Source organism: Somniosus microcephalus, chromosome 19 (genome assembly GCF_052327205.1).
Source record: "Somniosus microcephalus isolate GS21.2 chromosome 19, FLI_Smic_1.0, whole genome shotgun sequence".
Taxonomy (NCBI): domain Eukaryota; kingdom Metazoa; phylum Chordata; class Chondrichthyes; order Squaliformes; family Somniosidae; genus Somniosus; species Somniosus microcephalus.
Genome location: NC_141005.1, coordinates 28303352 through 28330443, shown reverse-complemented (window position 1 = coordinate 28330443; position 27092 = coordinate 28303352). Strand labels below are relative to the sequence as shown.

The window sequence follows — 27092 nt, the reverse complement described above, 5'->3', positions numbered from 1 at the left end:
TAAAATAACTTGCATTTATATAGCACCTTTAAAATAGAAAAATGTCCAAAGTGCTTCGCAGAGGCATAATCAAAAAATGGATGCTAAGCCAAGGAAGGAGATATTGGCAGGATGACCAAAGGTGGGTTTCAGAGAAGGTCCTGAAGAAGGCGGCGTGGTTTGGTGTGGGAATTCTGGAGAGTGGAGCCTACACGGCTGAAAGCATCGCCACCAATAATGCGACAAAGCGAGTTGGAAATGCACAAGGGGCCAGATTCAGAGGAACAGAGAGTCGCGAGGGGTGGCTGTGGGGCTGGAGGAGGTGGCAGAGATGGGGTTAGACAAGGCCATGAAGCAATTTAAACACAAAAAATGTGGTGTTTGAGGACTGGATGTAGATCAGCGAGGACAAGCATGATGGCAAGTGGGACAGGATACAGACAGAAGGGATGAGCTGATGTTTATAAAGTGTAGAGGATGGGGGGCAATCTGGGCCAGTGTGTTCAGGACATCCTACACACAGTAATTCATTACAACGGAAATTAATGCTTTGGATTGGGCTGGGTGCCATCCTGGAGCTGTATTGGAGTAGTCGAGTTTGGAGGTGACAAAGGCATGGATGAGGGATTCAGCGCCAGATGGACCGAAATAGGGTCAAAGGTGGGTGATGTTATGGTAGTGTTTGTGATGGAGAGGATATGGGGTCAGAAGCTCAGTTTGGAGTTTAATAGGATGCAGAGGGGGCGAACCATCTGGTTTAGCATGAAACGTTGGCCGGGGAGGGGTGGAATTAGTGGTGAGGGCAAGGTATTTGTGCCGGTGGCCCAAGACGATGGCTTTGGTCTACCCAATGTTTAGCTGCAGGAAATTGTGGCTCATGTAAGACTGGATGTCAGACATGGTGCTTTAAGACTGCTGCAAATAATGTGGATGTGATGGATGCGTTAAATATCAAGATTTCATAGAATAAAATAGCATTATAAATTAAAATTGCTGTTTGCACATAGATAAAACATGTACTACACAAACTGCAAACAGCGAACACAGTGCAAAAGTGGTTACCACCCATGTGTGTATTGAAATGCAAATGCAGAATCCAGTATGTTGTCTTACTTAAGAGTTATATAGAATTTAGCCCTGTGTGTTGAAATACTTAGCCATTCAATCCAGGAAGACCGAGGTTCCAAGTGTTTACTGATGTCAGTTGTGGAAGCTGTTAGGAGTGTTACGGTTAGCCACACTATCCTTGTGTTAGGAGGGGAAAATAATTAACAGGAGTCGCTGCTCCTGATTGACTTCAGCTGAAAGTCCCCTTTATAAGTAAGAGAACAGGACTGGGGTCAAATAGACTGTTGACAGCGCAAGTTGTGATTGTTGACGCTCTTTGTCCACTTGAGGATGGTAATGAAGGACTGTGTGAAACCATACTTGGCATGAGTCACTGGCCTCAAGAGAGGAGGGAAAAATTGGAGAATATAAAATAACAGACTATATACTGCAGTGAGGCACTAATTATTGACACTCAATCTATTGTACAAGTGATGGCTACAGACTCTCAATTTACTGAACAGGCAGTGGATACAGATTCAGAATCCAATGAACAGATAGGCAGTGACACAATCTACTGTACAGGTGATGGGTGCAGATTCACAATCTACTGTATGGGCTTTGGCAGGGATTTGATAAATAGCAGGCTTTTAAGTCCTTTCCCATTCTGCTGAAGTACTTTCCTTTATTCATTCCAAAGCTGTTTTGAATGAACAAAGCATCAGTCAAGCTCTGTGTCCAAGCACTGAATAAAAGGAAGCCTTTACTAAGCAGGGGATTTTAATACTGGCAATCTGGTATTTGTTTCAAATATCAAATGAATGCAGGATCCATTCAGCGAACGGACAGGGAGAAACTTTATTAAAGGGTTTTTTATTTTTATTTTTTAAAGCATTTCCAAGATACCTTTCAGCAAAGATGAGCTCCCTCATTTTAAAAACAGCTGTGCTACAATGCAGGAGATCAGGTTACATTGTGATCTTTGAAACATTCAGCTTTAAAATACAAAGGATGCTGAATCTCAATTTGACAGAAACCAAATTATTTATTTCTTCCTTTTTTTGTCAATTTTCTCCCTTACCACCTCCTCTCCTGAATGTGCTGACACAAAATCACAAGCTAATTAGGGATGAGGAAGGCCATTTGGCCCATCTTAGTTTATCCATCCAGAAACACCCTAAATCCCTCTCATTGCAGCATCCATCTGATGATTGCAAGGTTTTTGCTTCCATTACTCTTATCTGGAAGTCCATTCAACGTATTGATCACTCTGTGTGAAGAACATCTTAATATCAATCCTAAATGTACCTTCTATAAGCTTTAACCTGTGTCCTCTTGTCCTATTCTCATATTCAATTTAAATTACTATTCTCGATTTATCTTTTCCATTCTGCTAACAACCTTATACACCTTTATAAGATCACCTCTTGGGCACCTCCTTTCAAGGCTGAAATGCCCAAGTATTTTCTCATAACTCAGACCTTTGACCCCAGGGATTAGTGGCTCTTCTCTTCATTGTTTTCAGTGCTTGACAGTCTCCTTTGCATCTTGACAACCAGAACTGGACACAGTATTAAAAGGTGTGCTCTGACCAGAGTGCTGTACAGTTTGCTCATGACGTCCTCACACTTATAGTCTACCCTTTTTGCTACGTAGTTCAATATTCTATTGGCTTTGTCGGTTTGCTGGTCCGGATTTAGTTGGACATGTTGAGTGTCGAGTCTACCAAGACTCCAGTGTCTCTTTCAACTTCATCCTTGGCTGTATTTGAGGAGTTTGGTCATGCAGCATGTTCTCCTTCTGAAGTGATGTTGACTTCTAATCACCTCCAGACTAGACTATTCCAATGCTCTCCCATTCTCCACCCTCAATTCCCTCCATGGTCTCGCCCCTCTCTGTCTCTGTGACTTCCTCCAGCTCTACAACCCTCCAAGATCTCTGCGCTCCTCCAATTCTAGCCCCTTGCGCATCCCCAATTTTCATCACTCCACCACTGGCAGCCGTGCCTTCAGCAGCCTGGGCCCCAAGCTCTGGAGTTCCCTCCCTAAACCTCTCTACCTCCTCCTTTAGGACGGTCCATAAAACCTACCTCTTTGACCAGTCACTCGTCCTAATATTTTTGTGTGGCTTGGTGTCAAATTTTGTTTGGTAACGCTCCTGTGAAGCACCTTGGGATGTTTTACTATGTTAAAGGCATGATATAAATGCAAGTTGTTGTTGACAACTGATTTACCTTTCAATGGATAGTAGGATCTGTCGTCTTCTTCTTCTTAGGCAGTCCCTCGGAGCCGAGGATGACTTGCTTCCACATTAAAAATGAGTTTGCAGGCGACTGATGAGTCCAATGCGGGACCTACAGTCTCTGTCACAGGTGGGGCAGACGGTGGTTGAAGGGGCGGGTGGGTGGGGTGCTTGGGTTGACGTGCGCTCCTTGCGCTGCCTGCGCTTGGCTTCCGCTGGCTCCCGGCGAAGAGACTCGAGATGTTCGGCGCCTTCCCGGATGCTTCTCCTCCACTTTGTGCGGTCTTGGGCCAGGGATTCCCAGGATCTGTACGACTTTTATTACACTGATATCAGCTAAAAGCTGCTGAAATTTCAGGAGATTATGGACTACGTCTGAAAAATTATGTACATCACACAGCCTTTGAGAAATGTGATGAAATGTTCTGGCATTTGTATTGTCTGTTGTACTTGTTAATGTCTGGAATGTTCTACAGGTGTAACCACTAATGCTCCTCCCTAGCCCCGCCCCTCTGGATTGGTGCGAGTCTTACTCATAAGGGCTGGGTCGGTGATGAATGATGGTTGCCCTGTGTTAACTTGATGCCATGTTCTTACTTAATAAAAGCCTTTAGTTTTAAGCTTTAATCTCTTGGATTCAGGCCGTTATTTGGCACATCAAGAAAGCTGCTAAAGATCTCTAGCTGGTGTAGTACAAGTTATGTCCTTTAATATGAAAATGGTAAATCAATAATCCAAGCAGTGTGAACCTAAGAGCTTAGAGTTTTATACATTTAAACTGTTGTCTCTGTGGATTGAATATATACTCAAACAAAACTTATTTAAGTGGCAAAGATGCACCTTTACAAAATATGCTGAGATCACCAAAGACTAGCTGGTGTAGAAGGGGCTGGGAGGCATAGTCTGTTACAACACTCTTTTAACCAGAGTTCAAATCCAGTCCAAACTGATGGAATGAAAAACTTGACTGTATGGGCCCTAAGTGAGATGAGTTTGGGTAGTCTGAAACTGGTTACTGGTAGGCATCTGTTCAGAGCACAAAACACCACAGTTTGGCTCAAATTGGCTCTAGATTAGTAACTATACTGAAAGAAGCCAAATTATTTGTTGGGGAATGAAAATGTCATTGCGCTATATTGTTGATGCGGTGTGATAGGAGCTCTAATACATGGTTAAGGAAGTCCAGAAAAAGATTTACTCGGCATATAATCAATGTTGCTATTGTTCTCATTAGGCTTATTCAGTGTTTCACCATCAATATAATGGGGGGGGGGGGGGAGGAAAAAAGAGGGGGAAAAAAATCACACTTTGTGCCTCGCTTTCATGTTGTGCAATATGCTTCTTAATTCATCACTATCACACCTAGTGACAGATGTTAGCACTGCTACTTCACCTAGTGATATACAGGAAACTTTTGAATTACCGGTACCTAAATAACCAGAAATCTCGGTTAACTGGCAAAATGCAGGAGTAGGTTCAGGTAACTTTTATTACTTGCCTTCCTCCATGTGTTACTGTGCAAGGGTGTGGCTGCAGCTGTTGCTAAGCTAGAGACGCTTGCAACTTGTGGCCATTGTTTTGAACCTGTTAAGCAACAGGGTTTGTTGCTTTATACGGAGCTCTTAGCTCCGTATCTTTTATTATAGCTTTCGGTTATCCGGAATTTTTGATGAACCGGCACCACGTCAGTCCCGTCCGTGCCGGATTAAAAAAAAAAGTTTCCTGTACAGATCAAAAAACTCACTCCAAACACAACCCTAGATTGGAAGGGCAGAATGTGTAATTATACTGCTAAGTGTTAAAATTTTGCATCACACGGTTATGTTTTATTGAAATCTAACTGATAAAATTGCTAATACTAATCTGGAAATGCTTGATATTTACACTAAAGACAGGCATTGGGTGAGTGAGGGAGTGCCCTAGTGTAGATATGGGAGATGTATGGGCGGAAGGTAGATACTGTATAGGTGCGGTGAAAGGCACTGTATAGGTGCGGTGAAAGGCACTGTATAGGTGCGGTGAAAGGCACTGTATAGGTGCGGTGAAAGGCACTGTATAGGTGCGGTGAAAGGCACTGTATAGGTGCGGTGAAAGGCACTGTATAGGTGCGGTGAAAGGCACTGTATAGGTGCGGTGAAAGGCACTGTATAGGTGCGGTGAAAGGCACTGTATAGGTGCGGTGAAAGGCACTGTATAGGTGCGGTGAAAGGCACTGTATAGGTGCGGTGAAAGGATGAATGAAAACAATCATTCTGATCTGATTGCTTTTCGAAAGAGCTGGCGCAGTCTTGATGGGCCAAATGGCCTCCTTCTGTGCTGTACTATTCTATTCTATAACATTAGCATTAGTACTGTACCTACAGTTTTGGGGGTGGGGAAAATCACATCCAATACATTTTTACTATTTGTGCAAATCATGTACATTAACATTAGCAGTGACAGACCTGTAATCACCAGTGCTTCACTTAGTGTTACGTAGCTCATAATGCTCTCTCCTGACAACCCAAAGTTTGAAAAGGACAAAATCTATAATTGTACTGCTGGATGCTCCACAGTTTAAGTGGATAAGCAAATTATGCAAATATGCATTAAATTCACAGAAGAACAGCTTAAAAGATTGAAATAATACGGATATGAGAAGCATAAATGAAATAAATTTTAGTTGGTAAAAATGACAAATTACTTTGGGGATGTTCCAAGTCATCTTGCTAATAACTTTGAACCAACTCAATGCATTTCACTGTAAAAATTGATGTTAACATTTTATTTTTATGCAAATATTATTCCTCCAAATGCACTTTATGTCCTCCAAGTACTTTTTCCATGCTTTTTTAAAAAAACTGAAAAGGTAATTGTAAAATAGGAGTGCTATTTATACTTTTTTTTTTAACTTAAATTATAGAATTTTTAGTTTTTCTGGAAATTATAAGTCAACTACTGGTAGAAAGATTAAGTTCTAGAACAGTGGAAGCAAGTACAACCTAAAATTTTGAAAAGGATTCAGTGTTGTGTTTCTGTCTCTCTTCAAAGACAGAGAACAAGTTGTTTGATAGCAGAAACCATGTTTGAGTCAGGTGATAAACAGAGGATCAGATATCTCCACTTCAGCAACCTTGGCACAAATATGATCATTTAATACTTTTGCTTCACATTTAACAACATATTGGCAACACTCAAATAACAGAATCTTAGTCGGACAGAAAGATATGAGCGTGTTAACACATACCTGCACAATAATTTGAGATGTCATCAGAATAGTGCAATAGAGCTGTAGCTTCTTAATTAGTATGCTTTTATGGAAACAAAATTACTAACATCCTATCAATCAGAGCCACTACATACAGGAAACTTTGTGCTATCCGGCACCGACGGGACCGAGCTGCTGCCGTTCCCTCAAAACTGCCGGACACTCCAGAGTTAATGTTGAAACATACGGAGATTTTCATCTCCGTATGAATCAACAAACCCTGTTGCTTAGCAACAGCCTCTAAACAGTCGGCAAGCGTCTCTGTAGCATCTCTAGCTGAAGCTGTTGCTTAGCTACAGACCTTACAGAACTTGACTGTTCAAAAAAAAAAAGAAAAGAAAAGAAAAGAAAAAGAATAAAAAACAGCTCCCGATTTTTGCCGGTGGCTCGAGCTTGCCGGACGGTTCGCCTCCGGATAACTCAAAGTTTCCTGTACAGACCTTATCAATAATAATCGAGGCTCAACAAGAGCACTTGCTGAAATAAAAACAGAATAGGCTGGAAATAAACAGATCAATCAGCATCTGAAAGAGAAGCCAGGTTCGTGTTCTGATGATAAGTTTCCGCCTGAAACATTAACCTTGTCTTTCCATTGCTGATGGGCCTGATGTGCATTTCCAACATTTTGTTTTTCTATTTCCAACATTAGTAGTTTTTCCATTTACATCGCAAAAAGGTATACTGAATTGAGCAATGAGAAGTAACCTATTAAAGCTAGCCAAGTAACTAAAGGAAAAAAAAAAAGAGACAACAACTTGCACTCATATTTTTACCTTTAATGTACAAACGTTCAAAGCCACTTTACAAAGTAGTGGTAAGGGGAAGAGATGCCAAGCCAGCAAGAAAAGTTTTGGAGTGCTGAATGAAGGGTTGAGCGAAAAGGTTGCTAGAAGATTTTTAATGGAGGAGAGTGAAATAAAGAGTCAAAGAGGTCTCGGGAGGGAATTCCAGATAGCAGATCTGAGACGGTGACAAGTTCTGCCACCAATGGTAGAACGAGGGAGAATGGGATGTACAGTTGGCCACAGTCTGATGATTGAAGGGCGTGGGAGCGAAACCAAGTTTGGAGAAGGTTGTAGAGGTACGGTAGAATGAGGTTGTCACGTTGAGATTGTCTTGACCATTTTTCCACAGAAAGTTAAAGTGTTTCGGAAAGAGTTACATTTGAATTGGTTTTAAAGCAATGGATATTCACAAACGAAAAACGGTTAAAATGCTAATAAGCCAGGCACAGAAGTTGTTTTCCTAAAGACCGAAAACAACAAACAAATAATTAGCCTATCTCTGTAATCAATAAACACCTAACATACACTGGCCCAGAATTTGCTGGGAAAATAATGGCAAGTTCACGGCACGAGTCGTTATTAGTGCGTTAAAAAACCCAGCAATTTGTGGCGAAGAAGAAATATGCGCGAGTTGAGAATCGCCACAAATTGCTGGACGATTTACGCCCGCCATTAGCCTCGCAAAAATGGGAGCGCGCTGTCAATCTCCCCTCGCGTTTCAAGAAATTATTGGATTTGTGGTAAATATGAATTAAACTCGCCGCAGAATGTTAGGGCTGGTATTTAACGATGCAAGGACCCTTTTAATGACGAGATTTATGTTCCTGTAATTCCACTCAACCAGAGGCCCAGAAAGGGAACAATTTAAACTGTGCAGTCTCATTCTTGTAGGTCGTCAATTGTTTCTAGGTTTAAAAAAAAAATCTTTTCATTTGTTTCTTAATCCAATCTTTCTTTCCCTCTTTATTTCACTTTCTGTATCTAATTTGACTCTAATTCATCCCATTTCCTTCTCAGTCGTTCCTCTGTTGCTTTCTCTATCCTTAAATTTAATTGGTTAAGGAAGTAGGCTGTTGGTCCCGTCGTTCACCAAAGCCCCAGATGTCCTGTTGAAGTCTCCGCGCATCATTAACTCGCATTCCCAGCAATTTGCGGCGCAAAAATATTTCTGAGCTGAAGGTTGAAGAAAAAACTCCAACTCACGGGGCACTCCACGAGATGCCCCGCTCCAGCAAATACTGGGCCATGGTGTTGGGAAGCCCCCATGGCACTCAACAGGGGCTTTCTGGTATAGGCTTTCTCCTCTGGTTGTACACAGCGAGATAAAATAGGGACAAAAACATACTTTGACAGTCAGGTTTTTCAACAGAAAGCTGCTTTGGCAAGCTTCATCCAAATTCAGGTGGTTAGGATGTAGGAAGGTGATTAGAAGTATTCTGTTTAAATCAAACAAGCTGATTCACTCATGTGGAGATGTGTAGCATGTTCATTGTTTAGTATTATTACAGGAAGACAAATGAATTAAGTGAGTTTGATCATAACTATATCTCTGTACGCTCACTTGCTGACTGATTTGTATATGGCCTTGTCTTACCAAGTGTTTTCTTGGTCAGCCTATGAAAAGATCGGAGAGGTGCAATAACAGCACGTGAAAGACTTGAATATCTAGATCAGATCACAATGGTTACACCCTTGGGTTACGCTATCGTTTCGTTCGATATTGGACAGTTGGGCACACCCCTAAAAGTAAGATGCTTGGACTACTCGTGAGTGACCAGTGCAAGTGCGGCAATGTGCAACTAGGGAAAGAAGATATGATTGAAAGTGGGAACATATGGTGTTACCGTAGGGACATCATAAGCTGAGGCATGGGCGGTTAGGATAACACAGTGCAGACAGAGGTGAGAAGAAACAGGGGGCCATGCACAGTGACATGAGAGGCAACCGGATAGCTGTATGAAGCGCCAAGGGAGCAGAGAATATGGGATAAAAACAGAAAATGCTGGAAACACTCAGATCAGGCAGCATCTGTGGAGAGAGAAACAAGAGTTGACATTTCAGGTCGACGACCCTTCGTCATCGACCTGAAACGTTAGCTCTGTTTCTCTCTCCACAGATGCTGCCTGACCTACTGAGTATTTCCAGCATTTTCTGTTTTTAGCGTTCAAGTGTAGGATATGTTTTCATAGGCTTGTGTTGTTTCTGATGTGGATGGGAGGTTGGATTTGTGACACGCATAGAGAAAAGTTTGAGGGGTTTGGGTTGAGTAGTAGGGAGGTATGAAATGTTACAGGAGAAAATAATTGGGCTATAGAAATGAGATGTTGCTGGTGGGGTCTGGGAAAGAGGTTGGTGGTGGCAAGTGGATGAGATAGGAGTTTGGATTGAATGGAAATGAGTGGTGAAAGGTGGAGGAAAGTTAGAGGTTGTAGAGAGCTTACTGGTGACTTCTAGGGGTGGTGAGATAGCGTTGGGTGCCGTCAGTGTGCATGTGGTACCTGACGTGTTTTCAGATGATGATGCTGAGGAGCATGTAGATGAGAAATAGGAGGGGGCTCCAGAGGTAACCATGCAGGAGCAGGAAGAGAAGACATTGCAAGTGGTTCTCTGGTTACAACTAGACAGAGAGGAAGGGAACCAGGCGAAGGCAGTCCCACCCAGCTGGATAATGGAGGAGAAGCGTTGAAGGAGAATGGTGTGGTCAACTGTCAAAGGATGCAGACAGGTCGAGAAGGATGAGGAGGGATAGTTTACCACGGTCACAGTCACATAGCATGTCATTTGTGACTTTGATAAGGGCCGTTTCAATGCTGTGGCTAGGGCAGAAACCAGATTGGAGGGGTTCAAACATGGTGTTACGGGAAAGGTGGACACGGATTTGGGAGGCAACAACACATTCAAAGACTTTGGATATGGAGCTTTAGTTTGCAAGGACAGAGGTGACAAGGGTGGATTTTTGAAGAGGGTACTTCTTTAATAACACATGGCTGCTTTAATGAAATGCATTTTTACTTCCAACCATTCAGCAATTTTTGCATCGCGTTGAAACTGGGTGGGGGGGGGGGGTGGAGAGACATGAGCAGCATCTTCCATGGATGGCCAATTTTGCTGTCAATCAAACATTTCCAAGATTTCTCAGGAAACATGATTTACAATGCAATGGTCCCAAATAACTATTATTTAAATGCACAATAATGAAATGGATTATGGTGTTATCATCCTTTTATACAAAAGGAGTTAATTGCCTCACACTTCCAGGTTTTTCACCTCAACAGCAAATAATTAATTAGTGTTTTCCTCACCCACTGCAACCGTCGTGTAAACGGTGATTTGTTTGGGAACTGTGAACAACAGGAGAAGGCAGACATTAAATGCTTGTGCCCCTTTATTGCTTTCTAAAGCACAATGAGGTAACTTTTGTGCGAACATTTAGCTCAAAATTTCTTAAATTGAATATCCAGTTTGTATTCAAATCATTTTCAGAAACACACAAACTGGAATGTGGTTATACACAAATTTCCATATTGACTTTTCCATCGCAAATAAATAAATTGTTCTTGGAATACACAAATGCTGGTGTACAATCAATACTCAAGACATACGTAAAGTGGTCTCCGACTGTTTCCATGTTTTCTTTCTCTCTCATACACACTTTTACCGTAACAAAGCTTTTAAAATTCATCCTCTAACTTTTATTCAAAAAATTTAGAGAAAAACCAAATACTGTTCAAGATTGAAGAAAAACACTGGCCTCGATATTAACCACCGCCCCCCCAACCCCGCAAGACAGGTGGGAGGGGGGGTCGGGGTTTAAAAATGTAAAAACTGGGAATGCATCCCCAATGCGCCTGTTGCCAGTTCTACGGCAGTGGGTAGTGGAGAGGCAGCACACTTCATTAACATATTTAAATCAGGCTCCCATATTTCCCGAATTAAAATTAATAGTTGTTGGCCGGGTTACCAAGGGCTCGGGAAACCCAGCAGTAAATTTATAGCATCCCTCCCCTCTGTTGGTCACGGCCTCTCTCTCTCTCACCCCTCCCCGCCACAACTGCCGACCTTACCCCCACCTGCCCCCTCACCACAAGCCTCGATCTCTTTCTCCCTCCCTCCTGATTGCTACTCTCCAACCCCCCCCACCACAGTCTCGCTCTCCAGCTGCGGCCTCCTGCTGCTGGTTTTCCCACCCAGCAGCTGGCTAGCCTGTCAATTTGGCTGGCTGCCAAGTGGGAAATGGAAAAAAAAAAATTATAACCTGGTCCTGCCGTTATATTCGCCAGGACCTCCGTGTTCCCAGCTTTGCCGGGTTTTCCCCGCACTAGCCCGCACCCTCCCCGTATCAGCCATTGTCCCAGTTAAGCTGACAAAATCCTACTGATGCATCCTGAGACATTTGGCACATTGCACACACTTAAGACAGTGCCATCTCCCTTCAGCTGATGAGAAAGAGTCATTGCACTGGGCAAAAATATCAAGATTTTTGAGAGGGGACAAGTCTTCAAAGAAAAGGCACTCAAGATACACTTAGACTGGGAATTTCCTCAGAGCTGTACCCGCTCCATTGCCATAACTTCATGTAAACGGGGTTTCTGCCACACTTCTAACGAAGTTACAGCAGCGCAGCGGGAGCAGATCTGAGGAAATCCCTGCCCTTAGTTACATTTAGTCATGTCATTGTGAAATATGTAAATTTGTTTTTATTATGTTACAAACCTTATTTTAAATTTGTAGTTAGTTGACTGAAGAAAAATTAGTTTGAGTGACTTGAGTGGTTTGCCTAAGAAATGTACACGTGACTGTTGCAAGTTGCAAAAGATATCGTTCTTCCAAGAAATGCACGATTGTCACAAGTTGCAAAAGAAAATACAAATGTTGTAAATAAGTGGTTAAGGAAATGAAAGTCAGTTTCCGTGTCATGGCTGGGAACTCGGCATTATGACAGTTTACTAGCACATGGGTTAGTCAGGAGCAAAATGGGGTGTGCAGTTGGGAGTGGCCAGAACATATCTTCATTTACAGCAAAAGCTGCCAAGATAGCAGTAGGTGGTCAGGTCAGGCAAGAGGCCCAGTGTTCCCAGCTCTCAGCTGTGACCAATGGTGCTACTCGAAGATGGAAGTCAGAAGTGGAGTGGACCAGAAGTGGGAGAGAGTCATGTGAAAAGAATAAACCAGAAAAGAATCGAAGCAATAGCACTAAAAATAGTCACCAAGTATGGTAGGATCTGGGAAAACTAAGAAGGGAGTTGCTGGCTCTCAAAGCACTCAAGGGAGATCCAGTTGTTTCAGAGTACTGGTCTTGAGGAGGGATCTCTGGGATTGGGATCACTGGGGCTGGGGGAACAAGACGAGGAAGAAAAAAAAGAGCATACAGGGTCTGGATGGACTGGGAAGAAGCTTCAGCTGCGCGAGTTCTAGTTTGAAATGGACAGCGTGTTCCCAATGTATGCAAACAGATGGACAGACCGAGTAGAGGAAATGTGAGGCCCCCTCCAGCACCATGCATTTGTGAAATTGGCCCTTATATGATTCATTGTCAACTCTTGTACATGTAGACAGTAAACTGAGCAAGCTGTATATTCATTAAGCAAAGAAGCTGCTTTCTAAGAGCAGGCAAGCTGCACTATTGTGGATGAGGCATTATTAATTTGTCCAGCATTTCAGGTGTGTACCAGCACTACATACATGGAGTCCATTACCTGTACAAATAGCATTCAGCTCCCCCAGGATAAGCACAATGTCAGCTTTCATACAGCGTGTAGTGTAAATACAGTGAACACAAACAGAAGATACTTACTGTAACATGCAATAGACAACACCTTGCATAAGCAAACTGAAACACAAATAAAATGTAAACCAGCCAATCAAAAACATTAATCCATACAGAAACATGTCCACAGTTAAACAGTCAGAAAAAACATGAAAAAATGCAGTATCGAATACGCAGCCATTCCATTAAATGCTGGATCACGTACTGATCAACAAAGCACCAGCTCATCAAATTAATTTGATTTTATTCATCAAATTAATACTGTAAAATTAGTAAATGCTTTCGATAAAATCCTACCTATGAAGTAGCTTTTTCAAATGAGACTCACATGGCAAGACAATGCTAGATATTATTCCAGGGCCTAAACCAGCACACTCCACAGCAGGCATACAGAGTTGCTATAGTAATGCGAGAATATGACTATGACTGCTGCAATGCCACTGCTAGTTTTGTGGTTTTGACATTGGTACAGATAAATGAAACATCACAAAACTACCAATGAACTGCTGAGACTCGGTATATCAACAAACAAGCTTCACAGAAACAGAAGCTACTTCTGCTTCAGTAAACTAAGAGACTATTTTGAATATTAATTGTTCAATGCACTTTGATGGTCTCATTGTTACTCACTGAACAACAAAATAGAACTATCCAACAACCAGGGAAAATAGTCATTTATCAAAAATGTGGAAAAGGTCATTTAAGAATAAAGAAAGTTACAAACAGATTAACCATTTTACTTATTAAGATGAGTAATAATCACAATGTGCTTATAAATTGAACCCAACAAAATAGGAAACAAGAGTCATCTGTTAGCAGCTGGCCTTGCGCCTGTAAACCAGTGCTGGCAAAGTGCTGTTATACTCAGCAACTCCTGCAAAAAAATATAATTCTTTATGACATACAAGGGTACTATGGGGGATAAAATTGGAGAACTCCCGAAAACAGGCGTGGAGATCACGGTACGTGATTAACTCGTGCCCATTCATCGCTGTGCAGTCAGCACATTAAATTGGTGCTGCCTGATGCCAGCTCTACCCATGCTGTTCAATGGCGGCACGCATCAGTAGTTGTCCCCCAAGAGCGAGACTGGGGGGGGGGGGGGGGGGCGGTGGTGGTGGTGGAGGAAAAGAGAGCTCGACTGGGGTGGAGAGGAGAGGAGAGTGTGTGTGAGGGTCCCGACACGTGTAGTCCGTTTAGGGGACTGAGCTGCGGCCGCACTTTGGAACACAGGTGGAGGCGCAGCACATGTACAATGGCCGCTGGAAGAGGCTAAAACAAACAAGTTTTAGGCCCTCAGTGAAACAAAAAATGGGATTTTTTTTTTTTTTTTTTTAATTCAAAAAATTGTTTAAAGCCGGAAAAAAATACAGGAAAGTGATGTTGAATGTGCCATGGCAAGTTCCAGTTAAATTTTGCCAGGTGTTGGCCCCTTTTTGAAATAGTCTATCGGGGTTATGAGAGAGGCGAAAAAGTTTGTGCCTCTATTTGTACCTCAGTCTGTGAGAGACGGAGGGAACAGCAGCATAAAGAGGAAACAACTTCTCCAAAACTGATCCCAACTCATCGCCAAGGCAGGGGATAGATAACCTCACCGCCTTTAGGAAGTTTAACCACTTTATTCACTTTCTTATTTGAGCTCCGCTTGGAATTAGAGTTTATTTTATTATTTTTTGCAGTATGTTTAACGACAACATTGAAGAGGGAAAGAGAAACTTGGAGCAACTTCTGTCAAAGCTGCAACGAGACTTGAAAGAATTTAAAGATTTTTAATGAACTTTTCACATAAAAGTATTAAAAACACTTTTCCCCCTCAAGTTTCAAATATGATTTTGGAGAAACAGGAACAAAAATCAATTTTCCCCTCATCTGAACAAGTTTCAACCAGGTCTTGAAGTCCAAACGCTTTCAAAGAGGTTCTGAAATTCTTAAAACATTTTAAAATTGAAATTTCTCAATAGTTGATTTTGAATGATCGACTGAAGTGAGTAGCTTTGCACAAACATGCAACCATGCTGTTGAGGAGCGGGGAGGATTTGTAGGAGTTACGTATTGCTTCTTATTGACTTGTGAAGACGTTTAGGAAGAGAACCAGAAAAGGGGAAAACCACAAACCTTTTTATTTTGTCTGTCATTCTATAGTCCTAACAAGTCGTCATCTTCTACATGCCAGACATGGAAGTTGCGAGATGTTCTGCAGCAACGACTGATCAAATTCTTCCTGGACCAGGGAAAGAAAGAGCCCAAGAAGTTCATCAAGTTCTACAAGGATTACGGATTGTTCGTGCGTGAGGGAATTGTGAAGACAGCTGGGCAGGATGTGAAGGTCTGCTGGGGTGGGATCTCGATGTAATGGCAGTGAAAGAATGACTGAAATTCCTGATTTAGTTCTATACGGGGTAGGGATGTGTATTTTTCTGACTTTGCTACGATTTCAACCTTCCCGCCCCAAACACCTCGAGTCCGTGTGTACAGGTGTTTTGGACTTGGCTGCAAGGGCTGAAATCTCAAAATTTGCTGATCACGTGGAATTATGGGGGACGAAAAGGTCGCGCTTAAGGGAGTTCGTGGCCCACACAGTACAAAGAGGGAACATTGGCTAGCACTACTTGAAAGGCAGCCTGCTGCACCTTTAAACAGGGGGGGGGGGGGGGGTGTATTGTGCCTGCACCAAGTGGTGGGAGTCATTTGAAAACTGAATCTGTGGTGTGATACTGAGGAATGGCTGAACATGCGAGAGCGCGAACACCAAGGTTTTGCACTGACGGTCTTGGTGCAAGACATGGCGAGATGGAGAGACATCCTGTATCTGCAAGGGGGCAGTAGGCACCTCGAGACAAATGCTCAGGAGGCAGTGGTCAATGCCAGGATTATAGCTCCAAGAACATGGGTGCAGTGCAGGAAGAAGTTTAACGATCTGACATGAGTTGTCAAGCTGAGCGAGTTCAATCTTCAAATGGCATATCGTACCCACTGCACCAGTAGCCCCAACCACTACACCCCCATCACCCACCTACCAGCAATCTTACATTAATATTTAACCCTTTCAATTCATATGCTTTACCTCAACCTCACACACTTGGCACTATTGCAAGCCTCACACCCACAACTCTCAGCTCTCATACACTGGCAGCTATTCAACCATGACAGCCACATCACCCAAACATATTGCAGGACACTCACTGACACACTTCCGTCTTTCTTGCAGGAGAAGATGGTGCATAACAGGAGGCAGCAGCAAAGAATTGGAGGAAAACAAGCGCCTGCATGTTTTAACCCCCATGGAGGAGCCATCATATGAAGGGGCACCACTGAGGCCATGGCCACTGGCGACACCGAAAGGATCAATGATGAGGGAATCTGCATACCTTATCCTCTTCTCCCATTTCTCCCTCGTCCCACAATCTCTTCTGACTTACAAGTTGCAGATGGTGTAAGCACGCACGTTTTACTTTCTCCACGCCTCTCACCCCAACCCTTGTCCCTTTTTCATTTCCGATACCCAAGAACTGGAACCTTCCCGGTCAGAGGAGGAAGAGCAAGAAGACAGTGAAGATGAAAAGACAGTCACTCAATCTTACACTTGCAGCCACCAGCTCAGAAACTTACACAGCGCGTATTTTCAAGGCTAGGATAGAGAAGGGATCTGCACATGGTGAGACATCGGGTACAAGTACGCACAAGCCAGGGCAGAGGAAAGGATAGCACGGGTGCCAGCTCGCCAGAGGGCAACGTCGCACACTAGTCCTGCTGCAGAGGAGTCAGATGAGGACTTTGATGGGCCAGGCTACAGAAGGAGGCTGATGGGTGCACACAACCAAATGCTTCACGGGTGTCCTTCATTCTGTTTAATGTTGTGTTCAGCTGTGCAAGGTGGTTGATAAAATCAATTAGCTTCCGACTTCAAGGCTACTCAGAATTGTTACACAAAATGGAAGTATGTCAGACTTCACTATTGCACACACAGACGGATCTTTCTGTAATACATCCTTTTATAGCTGGCAGAGAATTAAGGCTTACATCCTATCAGTCTGAACTAGATTCAAACAAGAGTCTCGGAGGTGACGTCAGTGGCCTAATTCACACCACCTGTGTACTATGCAGTCGCCCCAGGTTGTTGTGACGCTTTTGCTTATTAAACTACAGCAAACTCAATCATTTTAAGTGACATGCTGCTATGTGTGGAGCAACAAATAAAATGAACAGCTTTGTTTATTTTGCTGGCCAGTTTAAATCTAGAAAAGGTCTAAGTTTTGTTGATGAAAGATCTGGTGATGAGATGTAAAACACTGTCTAAATACATGAAGGAAAGTTCTAAATGTTCCCTGCAAACTAATTTTGTTGTTATCTTCTATCATTTATCAAAACCATAAATAAAGCAGCCTTTTCGTCTTAAAAAAACCCCTAACTAATGAATTTATCAAATGGTGTTTTGAATAGGTACCCAAATAGATGAGTTTAAAACTGCATCATTCGATCCAGTAAACGAAGACTTACTAAAAATAATGAGCCCCAGAAAAGCATAAGGGCTGTAAAATGGTTTCCTTTTTGAAGATAGTGTGCAAGATATTAGAACCCTTCTACAAGCTTTCCTCTCCTCAACTGTCTCTCTTATCCACTTACCTGATGCAAATTTTAACTTTCTCGATATTCATACAAGGTGACCCATTAAACCAGAAATAAAAGTTACATTTTTTTGAAATATCAATTTTAATACTTCAAAAACAAACACACTCTGGCATGTAATCCTTCCCAGAAACATTTAAATGAAAATTCTTCAGTTAAGTTCAAATTGCAGTGATAAGGAACTTGAGTTTTTTTTGTTTCACCAACAACGTGCATTCAAATTTTCCATTTTTACTGACAAGTAAAATCTTGTATGACATTAGAAGGGTTAACCACCATTTCATGAAATGTGATACACACAGAAACTGCATCACGTACTTCCTTCCTGTTAAACTTCAGATGCTTTGCTAACATGAAGTACTTTTAATACAACATTTCCTGTCCTGTGGATGAGCATTAACTGCTCCTGGTCAAAGCTGGAAAAATGCAGTGGCCCTGAGGATTAAGGAGCAGCACTACTCTATAGATTCTACTGCAACAAAAAGGACCGTCCAACACACTTCATCATCCTGGCTATTAGTCACAATTTTATACTTCCAGCTATTAAACCAAAACTCACTACTTGCATATACCATATTAAGAGTTAGGATCAATTTTTCTCTTCATGGCACCTGGAGAATGTTCAGACTCTAGACTTGGAGAGGAACAGAAGGTCTACACCCCCTCTACATTGCACCAGGATGTCCCAAGGGTTTTCTAAATGGGCTGATCCAGGTCTACTTCTAAAACAGTTATTGCGAGGATAACTGGGCAGGAGAGGGTGCTTCTGGCCCAAATGCCTCCTTTTCCTCAAAATATGGAGCATAGGAGCGCCCCAAGAAGCTGGCAATGGGGATTGCACCAGGCCCTCTTCAGATCAGAAGATCTCAAGGAGGTCCAGGAGCAAGCTAAAAAGAGGAGCTTCATAGCTGATGTCCCCTTTATTCCCTTCCAAAACAGGATTTCTGGGGCCTTCTAGCTGCTGTTGGTAGCTGCATGTCTCTCAGGCAGGCAGCTGTACTCCTGTTTCTATCCCCAATTCTTGCCAGAACACCAAAATCCTGGTGCCTAGATGGTTCATATAAAGAAACACTGACGCAGGCTTGATGAGTGTTCGTGATTCCTGCTATACAGCATTTGTTGCTTTTTGTACTGGAAACATTTTATGGATAGACCTGTAGCATACCATAAACTACTACTTTTTATTTTTATACTAGGACCAGTAACTTGACTGCAGTGCTGTGAAAATAAATGGAATTGAAGTTTGGACAACACAACTTTAACCAAATGATGCATTTGAGGATGTCACAAAATAGTTAATGCGTACATTTAAACTTTTCTCATCGGCACCAGTCATGTTTTCAGCAGTTTGATCAAAGTCAAATCAGTAAACTCACAAAACCAGAGGTTCCTTAAGTTCAAGTCCTGTGGCTATAAAAGAATGCCCATTGACATTCAATGGCATTACCATCGCCAAATTCCTCACTATCAACATCCTGGGGGTCACCATTAACCAGAAGCTTAACTGGACCAGCCACAAATACTGTGGCAACAAAAGCAGGTCAGAGGCTGGGTATTCTGCAGCGAATGTCTCACCTCCTGACTCCCCAAAGCCTTTCTACCATCTACAAGGCACAAGTAAGGAGTGTGATGGAATACTCTCCACTTGCCTGGATGAGTGCAGCTCCAACAACACTCAAGAAGCTCGACACCATCCAGGACAAAACAGCCGACTTGATTGGCACCCCATCCACCACCTTAAACAGTCACTCCCTCCATCACCGGCGTACCATGGCTGCAGTGTGTACCATCTACAAGATGCACTGCAGCAACTCGCCAAGGCTTCGTCGGCAGCACCTCCCAAACCCGCGACCTCCTCCACCTAGAAAGACAAGGGCAGCAGACACATGGGAACACCACCACCTCCAAATTCCCCTCCAAGTCACACACCATCCTGACTTAGAAGTATATCGCCGATCCTTCATCGTCGCTGGGTCAAAATCCTGGAACTCCCTACCTAACAGCACTGTGGGAGTACCATCACCACGGACTACAGCGGTTCAAGGCGGCCACCACCTTCTCAAGGGCAACTAGGGATGGGCAATAAATGCTGGCATTGCCAGTGACGCCCTGATCCCATAAATGAAAAAAAAAATCCAGCTTAGTGTCCCTATGATGGACAAGGATCAAAACAAAAAACTGGAGGACAGATACATACACACACACATCTTGAGAATCCCTGTATAAAGTGTAGTAAACAGGAAACTAGTCTTTCCTAGCAGCTGCATCGACAGACTGTGGTAGCTGTACAAACATGGTTATATTTTGTTATTTGTTTGCTCTTTTAATTATTTTCTCACCCTATGCCACAACTGGTTGTGTAGGAAAGCAACCTGCCCCCACTTCTGCCAATAGCTTTATTAATTCCATCCCCCACCATATAGAAACAAAAAGGGACATTCTAAAAAAAGAATTAGCCATTCTGAATCAGAATATTTCAGATTAGCTCCAAACATCTTTTCATCCCTACAGTTGAAATTTCTTGAAAAAGCAAGTTAAAAATATAAACGATGGTGGAGATGATTGATCGAGACTTATGGAACCACAAGAGCAAACAGGATATCCTTCATTTTCAGCAAACCATCAGTAACACTAATACTAAGCATCGTAGACACCAATAAACTCTGAAGAAACCACTAAAAATGAAGAAAACTGCACTGATACATTCAAGCATGTGCTAACTGCAAAAGCCGCTCTCAAGTGTTTCAAAATCCTTGCCCAAGTGTAACAAGAAACATTGGATAGGGAAAGTGGTAAGTCAGTAATGAGAGATTCATAATAAATAGGTTGGCTATTATTACAATTGACTAAAACACAAATTAAATAGCATGTATATGGATTATATAGCCCATGATCAACTTCACCCTTGAAAGCCTCTGTTACAGCCTACCTGCATGCCTATCTCCCACAAGAGATTGTAATCTTCCATTTGCATTATAACAGTAAATCTCGACTTTGTACTTTCCACTAGAAAGCCAGGGAAAACAAAAAAAGAATGCAAAGGAGACAGAGCATTTAGCACCTGCACATGTAGCCAGGTAGGCTGTGACTAATCAAGCAACAGCTTGACATAGTCACATTCAGAATCACAATGGCCCAGAAATTCGGGTCTCCACGGGCGAGTACGCACGGGCCCGATGGAAGTGCCGGTTTCTTGCATGCGCGGGAAACCGGCACTTCCGATCCTCTGAACGAAGGGGTTCAGAGGTTGAACGCGTGCGCGCGGGAGTCTGCGTGTGCACTTTGAACTTACGTTTTTTTTTAAAAACAGGTTTTTCCGCGAGGGTAAGTCTTTAGATTTTAGAAATGTAAAAACCAGGCGTAAGGCCTGCATTTTAAAAGGTAAGTGGTCAATTAATTAAAATTAAAACATTTTTTCCACAGGTTTATTATTTTTAAATACTTTAAAGCAAGGTAAGTTTATTTTTTAGCCCCGTTTGAATATAAAATTATTTTTTTCAAAAATTTAAATTGTTTAAAATAGTTATTTAATGTAATTTATAGTTTATTTAAAAAGTGTGATGATTTTTTAAAATTTATTTGAAGGTTTACTACTATTTTGGGGCCGTAGTATTTATAAGTTTTGACAGGTCTTCCTGTCACTACTTATGAATGGGCTTTTCCCTGCGCCGATTGGCTGCCCATGGCCCACGTGATCCCAGGGGTCGCATCGCACTAACTACACCCCTGGGACATGCAAGTACAGCGTGCCGGCAGCTGGACCAGGCCCCGGATCGGAATTCCACAGGGCCCTACAGCTCAACTGCTGGCGCGCAAGGCAAGTGCAGGTCGGGGGCTTGCACCCGCGGGAAGCCCCCGACCCGAATTTCTGGGCCATTGTCTCAGATTCATCCATCATCATCCCTGGGTATGTCCTGTCCAATTGGCAGGACAAACCCACCAGAGGTGGGGGCGCAATGGTATATGGTTGAGGGGGGGGGGGGGGGGAGAACTGGCCCTGGGAGCACTCAACTTTGTCCAACTTTCCCTGTAAGCTTCATGGATCCCGTGCAGCTGGCTTTTCAACGTCAAAATTGTGTATGCATGGTATTCTGAATGGCCCGCGCAGCCCGCCAAAAAAAATTAGAGGGAACACTGCTCCAGACTCCATGAAATTATGGCTTCAGGTCAAACATGGGCAAGGAAACCTCCTGATGATTGCCACCTAATGTCCTCCCTCAGCTGATGAATCAGTAGTCCTCCATGTTGACCACCACTTGGAGGAAGCACTGTGGGTAGGAAGGGCACAGAATGTACTCTGCATGGGGGACTTCACCAAAAGTGGCTTGGCAGAACCACCATTAACCAAGTTAGCCGAGTCCTGAAGGACATTGCTTCCAGATTGGGTTTGCGGCAATGTTTGCTCCTTACCCAAATTCCGGGGAACGTGCCTTCAATCCCGCCGGCAGCGTTCTGTTGTACGACATTACGCTCCTGCCCGTCGGCCAGCTATGGCCCGGTACCCCTCCCCCCAATTCCTCCTCAGAGTTAAAATCGAGGCTTAAATCTTCAGCCAGAAATTGCTCACAGATCACCAGTGCCAGATAGTTCCAAAAGAAGCTTTTTAAAGATGCAAAATTAGTAAAATTATAAAAAGTTTGATTATACAGATTTGAGGGCAACTGCAAATAATGACGAACAAGCAGATTAAATGCAAAGGTAAAAACAGAAAATGCTAGAAATACTCAGCAGGTCAGGCTGCATCTGTGGAGAGACAAACAGTTAACGTTTCAGGTCAGTGAACATTCATCAGAATTGGAAAAAGTTCAGATCATAACCACTGCTCCCATTTTTGTGGACAGCAGGTGCTGGTTCTGCTGTTGCCATTTACACTACCTCTGGACCCACCATTTGTTTCTTTACTTATCCCATTACCACAACTTTTGCCTTGCACCATTATTCTTTTTGTCATTTAATTACTCCTGCCCGCCATCCCATCAAGACCTTCTCCTTTGTTTTTTCACCGCCCTGCTCCCCCCTCACCCCCTTTTCCCTGGCTCTGTAATTGCTTATAAACTGTTAAATCGCCAACTTCTTCCAGTTTCGATGAAAGGCCATCGACCCGATACGATAACATTGTTTCTCTCTCCACAGATGCTGCCTGACCTGCTGAGTGCTTCCAACATTTTTTGGTTCTTTTTCAGATTTTTCTTTTAATATCCCAAAGAGACTCACTTAGAGATTTTCTTATCGCGCCCCCAACCAACTCAATGAAATACATTGAATGAAAACATAATTGGGCCCCTGCAGGTTTATTTTATTACATGCCTTTTAAAAAGACAGCTTATAGATTTACATGGGCTTGGCCTGTTAAAAGATAGAAAACTAAAATCTGGGTTGGCACAATTATCCTGACGGATATGGAGCCATTAGAGTTACTTTCGCTTATCTCTAGAATTTAAAAATAAAATATGCAAGTGAGTAGCACCAAGCAGGGAGGTCCTAGGTTGAATTTCTGGCTCATGCTGCTTTAGTCAATTTGAGCCAGGGCAGCAGTGTGACTGCTAGAATCACCTCCATTGTCACCGGGTTCCTATCTTTAATGGCAATCAGAAAGACATGCATGGACACTGGGCAACAGCAGGATCAGGGTCAGCTAGAAAAATCCCACCCAATTTGAATAAGCCATTGAAACTCAGCATCTATGGCTTGGGCAGTTGAAATAACTACTGGTATGAAGTAACATACGGCTCCTACCGACTTGCAACTGTACCCCAATACAAGCTGATCCGTGGAAAAATATGCCAACACATGTTGCTACATAAAATTGGAAAAAAACAGCATACGTTTTTCTTTCTGCTCCCAATGAAGTTAATGGTATTTTTTTACTGCGATCCTCAGCTTGGAAGGTGTACTCCCTGCCCCATTCTTAACCAATGTGTGCAGATCCGAAAGTGTTTCAAATATCGGCCAAGATTTCCTGTTCTCCCTCCTCTGAGTTTCTGACTGCATTGGGATGAGTGAGGGTCAAAATGGGTGGGCAACGTGCTCTTGCGTGTCTGTTTATACGCCCCTCCCCAATTTACTGCAGGCAGAGAGCGTTGGCACTAGCGTAGTACAAATGTAGGCAAATCAAGGAAAGGCTTCATCAACACATTGCCCAGAAATTCGGGTCTCCACGGGCGAGTACGCACGGGGTACTCACCCGTAAGCCCAATGGAAGTGCCGGTTTCCTGCATACACTGCGCACGCGCGAGAAACTGGCACTTCCGTTCCTGAAAGGGGTTCAGAGGTCAAACGCGTGCGCAGGAGAGGCAACGTGTGCGCATCGAACAACCGTTTTTTGTTTTTTTTTGTTTTGTTTTTTGCAGGTTTTCCCGGGAGGATAAGTCTCCAGAAGTTAGACATGTAAAAAGCAGTCGCAAGGCCTGCTTTTTACAAGGTAAGTGGTGAATTAATTAAAATTAAAACATTTTCTCCCCACAGATTTATTATTTTTAAATACTTTAAAGAAAGGTAAGTTTATTTTTAGCCCCGTTAGAAAATTTCAAAAATTTAAATTATTGTTTAAAATAGTTTTTTCATGTAATTTATAGTTTATTTTAAAAATTATGCTTTTTTAAAAATTTATTTGAAAATTTAGTGATGTTTTGGGGCTTATAGCATTTATAAGTTTGACAGCTCTTCCTGCAGTCAGTTGGCTCTCCATGGCCCACGTGACGCATCGAACGAACTGCGCCCCTGGGATGCGCAAGCACTGCACGCCGGCAGTTGGAGGAGGCCCAGGATCGGAATCCCACGCGGGCCCACAGCTCAACGGCGGACGCGCTAGGTAAGTGCAGGTCGGGGGCTTGCACCCGCGGGAAGCCTCCGACCCGAATTTCTGGGCCAATTTCTGTCATTTGTGTCATAGCAATGCTGGACACAAGGAACATTTTTAATTTTTTTAAATTTGTTTATGGGATGTGGGCATCGCTGGCATGTCCAGCATTTATTGCCCATCCCTAATTGCCCTCGAGAAGGTGGTGCAGTCCATGTGGTGAGGGTACTCCCACAGTGCTGTTAGGTAGGGAGTTCCAGGATGTTGACCCAGCGACGATGAAGGATCGGCGATATACTTCCAAGTCAGGATGGTGTGTGACTTGGAGGGGAACTTGGAGGTGGTGGTGCTCCCATACGCCTGCTGCCCTTGTCCTTCTAGGTGAAAGAGGTCGCGGGTTTGGGAGGTGCTGCCAAAGAAGCCTTGGCGAGTTGCTGCAGTGCATCGTGTAGATGGTACACAGTGCAGCCACAGTATGCCAGAGGTGGAGGGAGTGAATGTTTAAGGTGGTGGATGGGGTGCCAATCAAGCGGGTTGCTTTGTCCTGGATGGTGTCGAGCTTCTTGAGTGTTGCTGGAGCTGCACTCATCCACGCAACTCGAGAGTATTCCATCACACTCCTTACATCGCGGCAGGAGTTCCTCAGGACAGTGTCCTAGGCCCAACCATCTGCAGCTGCTTCATCAATGACCTTCCCTCCAACATAAGGTCAGGTCAGAAATGGGGATGTTCGCTAATGACTGCAGTGTTCAGTGCCATTCACAACTCCTCAGATAATGAAGCAGTCCATGCCTGCATGCAACAAGACCTGGACGACGTTCAGACTTGGACTGATATGTGGCGTGAATGTTACCTGCCACTTAAGTGCCAGGCAATGACTATCTCCAACAAGCCAAAATCTAACCACCGCCCCTTGACATTCAATGGCATTACCATCGCCGAATTCCCCCACCATCAACATCCTGGGGGGTCACCATTGACCAGAGACTTAACTGAACCATCCAGATAAATACTGTAGCAACACGAGCAGGTCAGAGGCTAAGTATTCTGCGGCGATTGTCCCGCTTGATTGCCTGCAGCGTGTACCATCTACAAGATGCACTGCAGCAACTTGCCAAGGCTTCTTTGGCAGCACCTCCCAAACCCACGACCTCTTCCACCTAGAAGGATAAGGGCAGCAGGTGCATGGGAACAGCACCACCTCCAAGTTCCCCTCCAAGTCACACACCATCCTGACTTAGAAATATATCGCCGATCCTTCTTCGTCGTGGGTCAAAATCCTGGAACTCCCTACCTAACAGCACTGTGGGATACCTTCACCACACGGACTGCAGTGGTTCACCACCTTCTCAAGGGCAATTAGGGATGGCAATAAATGCTGGCCTTGCCAGCAACGCCCACATCCCATAAACAAATTTTAAAAAAACTTGTGCCTTGTAGATGGTGGAAAGGCTTTGGGGAGTCAGGAGGTGAGATTCTTGCCGCAGAAAACCTAGCCTCTGACCTGCTCGTCCCTGGCATCTGGTGGCAGGGCAGGGAATGAATTTTTTTAAGTTTGTGCAAGATCAATCGCACATACTATAGCACCATATTCAATAGCATCATAGTCATAGGCACAGAAGGAGGCCATTCAGCCCATCCAGTCCATGCCGGCTCTCTGTCGAGCAATCCAGTCAGTCCCATTCCCCTGTTCTATCCCCGTAGCCGTGTAAGTGCCTATCCAGTCTCCCCTTGAAAACACAGCGTCTCCGCTTCCACCACTTCCGTCGGCAGTGAATTCCAGGTCATCACCACTCGCTGCGTAAAAAAGTTTCTCCTCACATCCCCCCTGTATCTCTTGCCCAAAACCTTAAATCTGTGTCTCCTAGTCCTTGTACCATCAACTAGTGGGAACAGCCTTTCCCCGTCTAACCTATCCAAACCCGTCATAATCTTGTACACCTCTATCAAATCACCCCTCAACCTCCTTTGCTCTAATGAAAACAAATCCAGCTTCTCCAACCTGTCCTTGTAGCTAAGATCCCCCATCCCTGGAACCATTCTGGTAAATCTCCTCTGCACCCTCTCAAGGGCCTTCACATCCTTCCTTAAGTGTGGTGACCAGAACTGGTCACAATACTCCAGTTGCGGCCTAACCAGCGCTTTATAAAGGTTCAGCATAACTTCTCTACTTTTGTACTCAATACCTCTATTTATGAAGCCCAAGATCCCAGATGCTTTGTTAACCATTCTCTCAATATGTCCTGCCACCTTCAGGGACCTATGCACATTAACTCCCAGGTCCCTCTGTCCCTGCACACCCTTTAAAACTGTGCCATTAAGTGTATAATGCTTCTCCCTGTTCCTTCTGCCAAAATGCATCACCTTACATTTCTCTGTATTAAATTCCATCTGCCACTTGTCTGCCCATTCTGCTAGCCTGTCTACGCCCTGTTGCAGTCGATTGGGATCATCCTCACTGTTTGCCACACCCCCAAGTTGGATGTCATTGTCAAATTTCAAAATTCTCTGTATTCCAATATCCAGGTAATTTATATACACCAAAAAAAGCAGTGGCCCCAGCACGGACCCTTGGGGAACACCACTGTCTACCAGCCTCCA

General features: G+C 43.5%; 1 protein-coding gene across 4 annotated transcripts in view; it reads right to left on the bottom strand.

The window, feature by feature from the left end:
* The window catches only part of LOC147104273 (protein-tyrosine sulfotransferase 2-like), a 129068-nt gene that overhangs the window by 90478 nt on the left and 11498 nt on the right, over positions 1-27092 (bottom strand). The window lies entirely within an intron of this gene.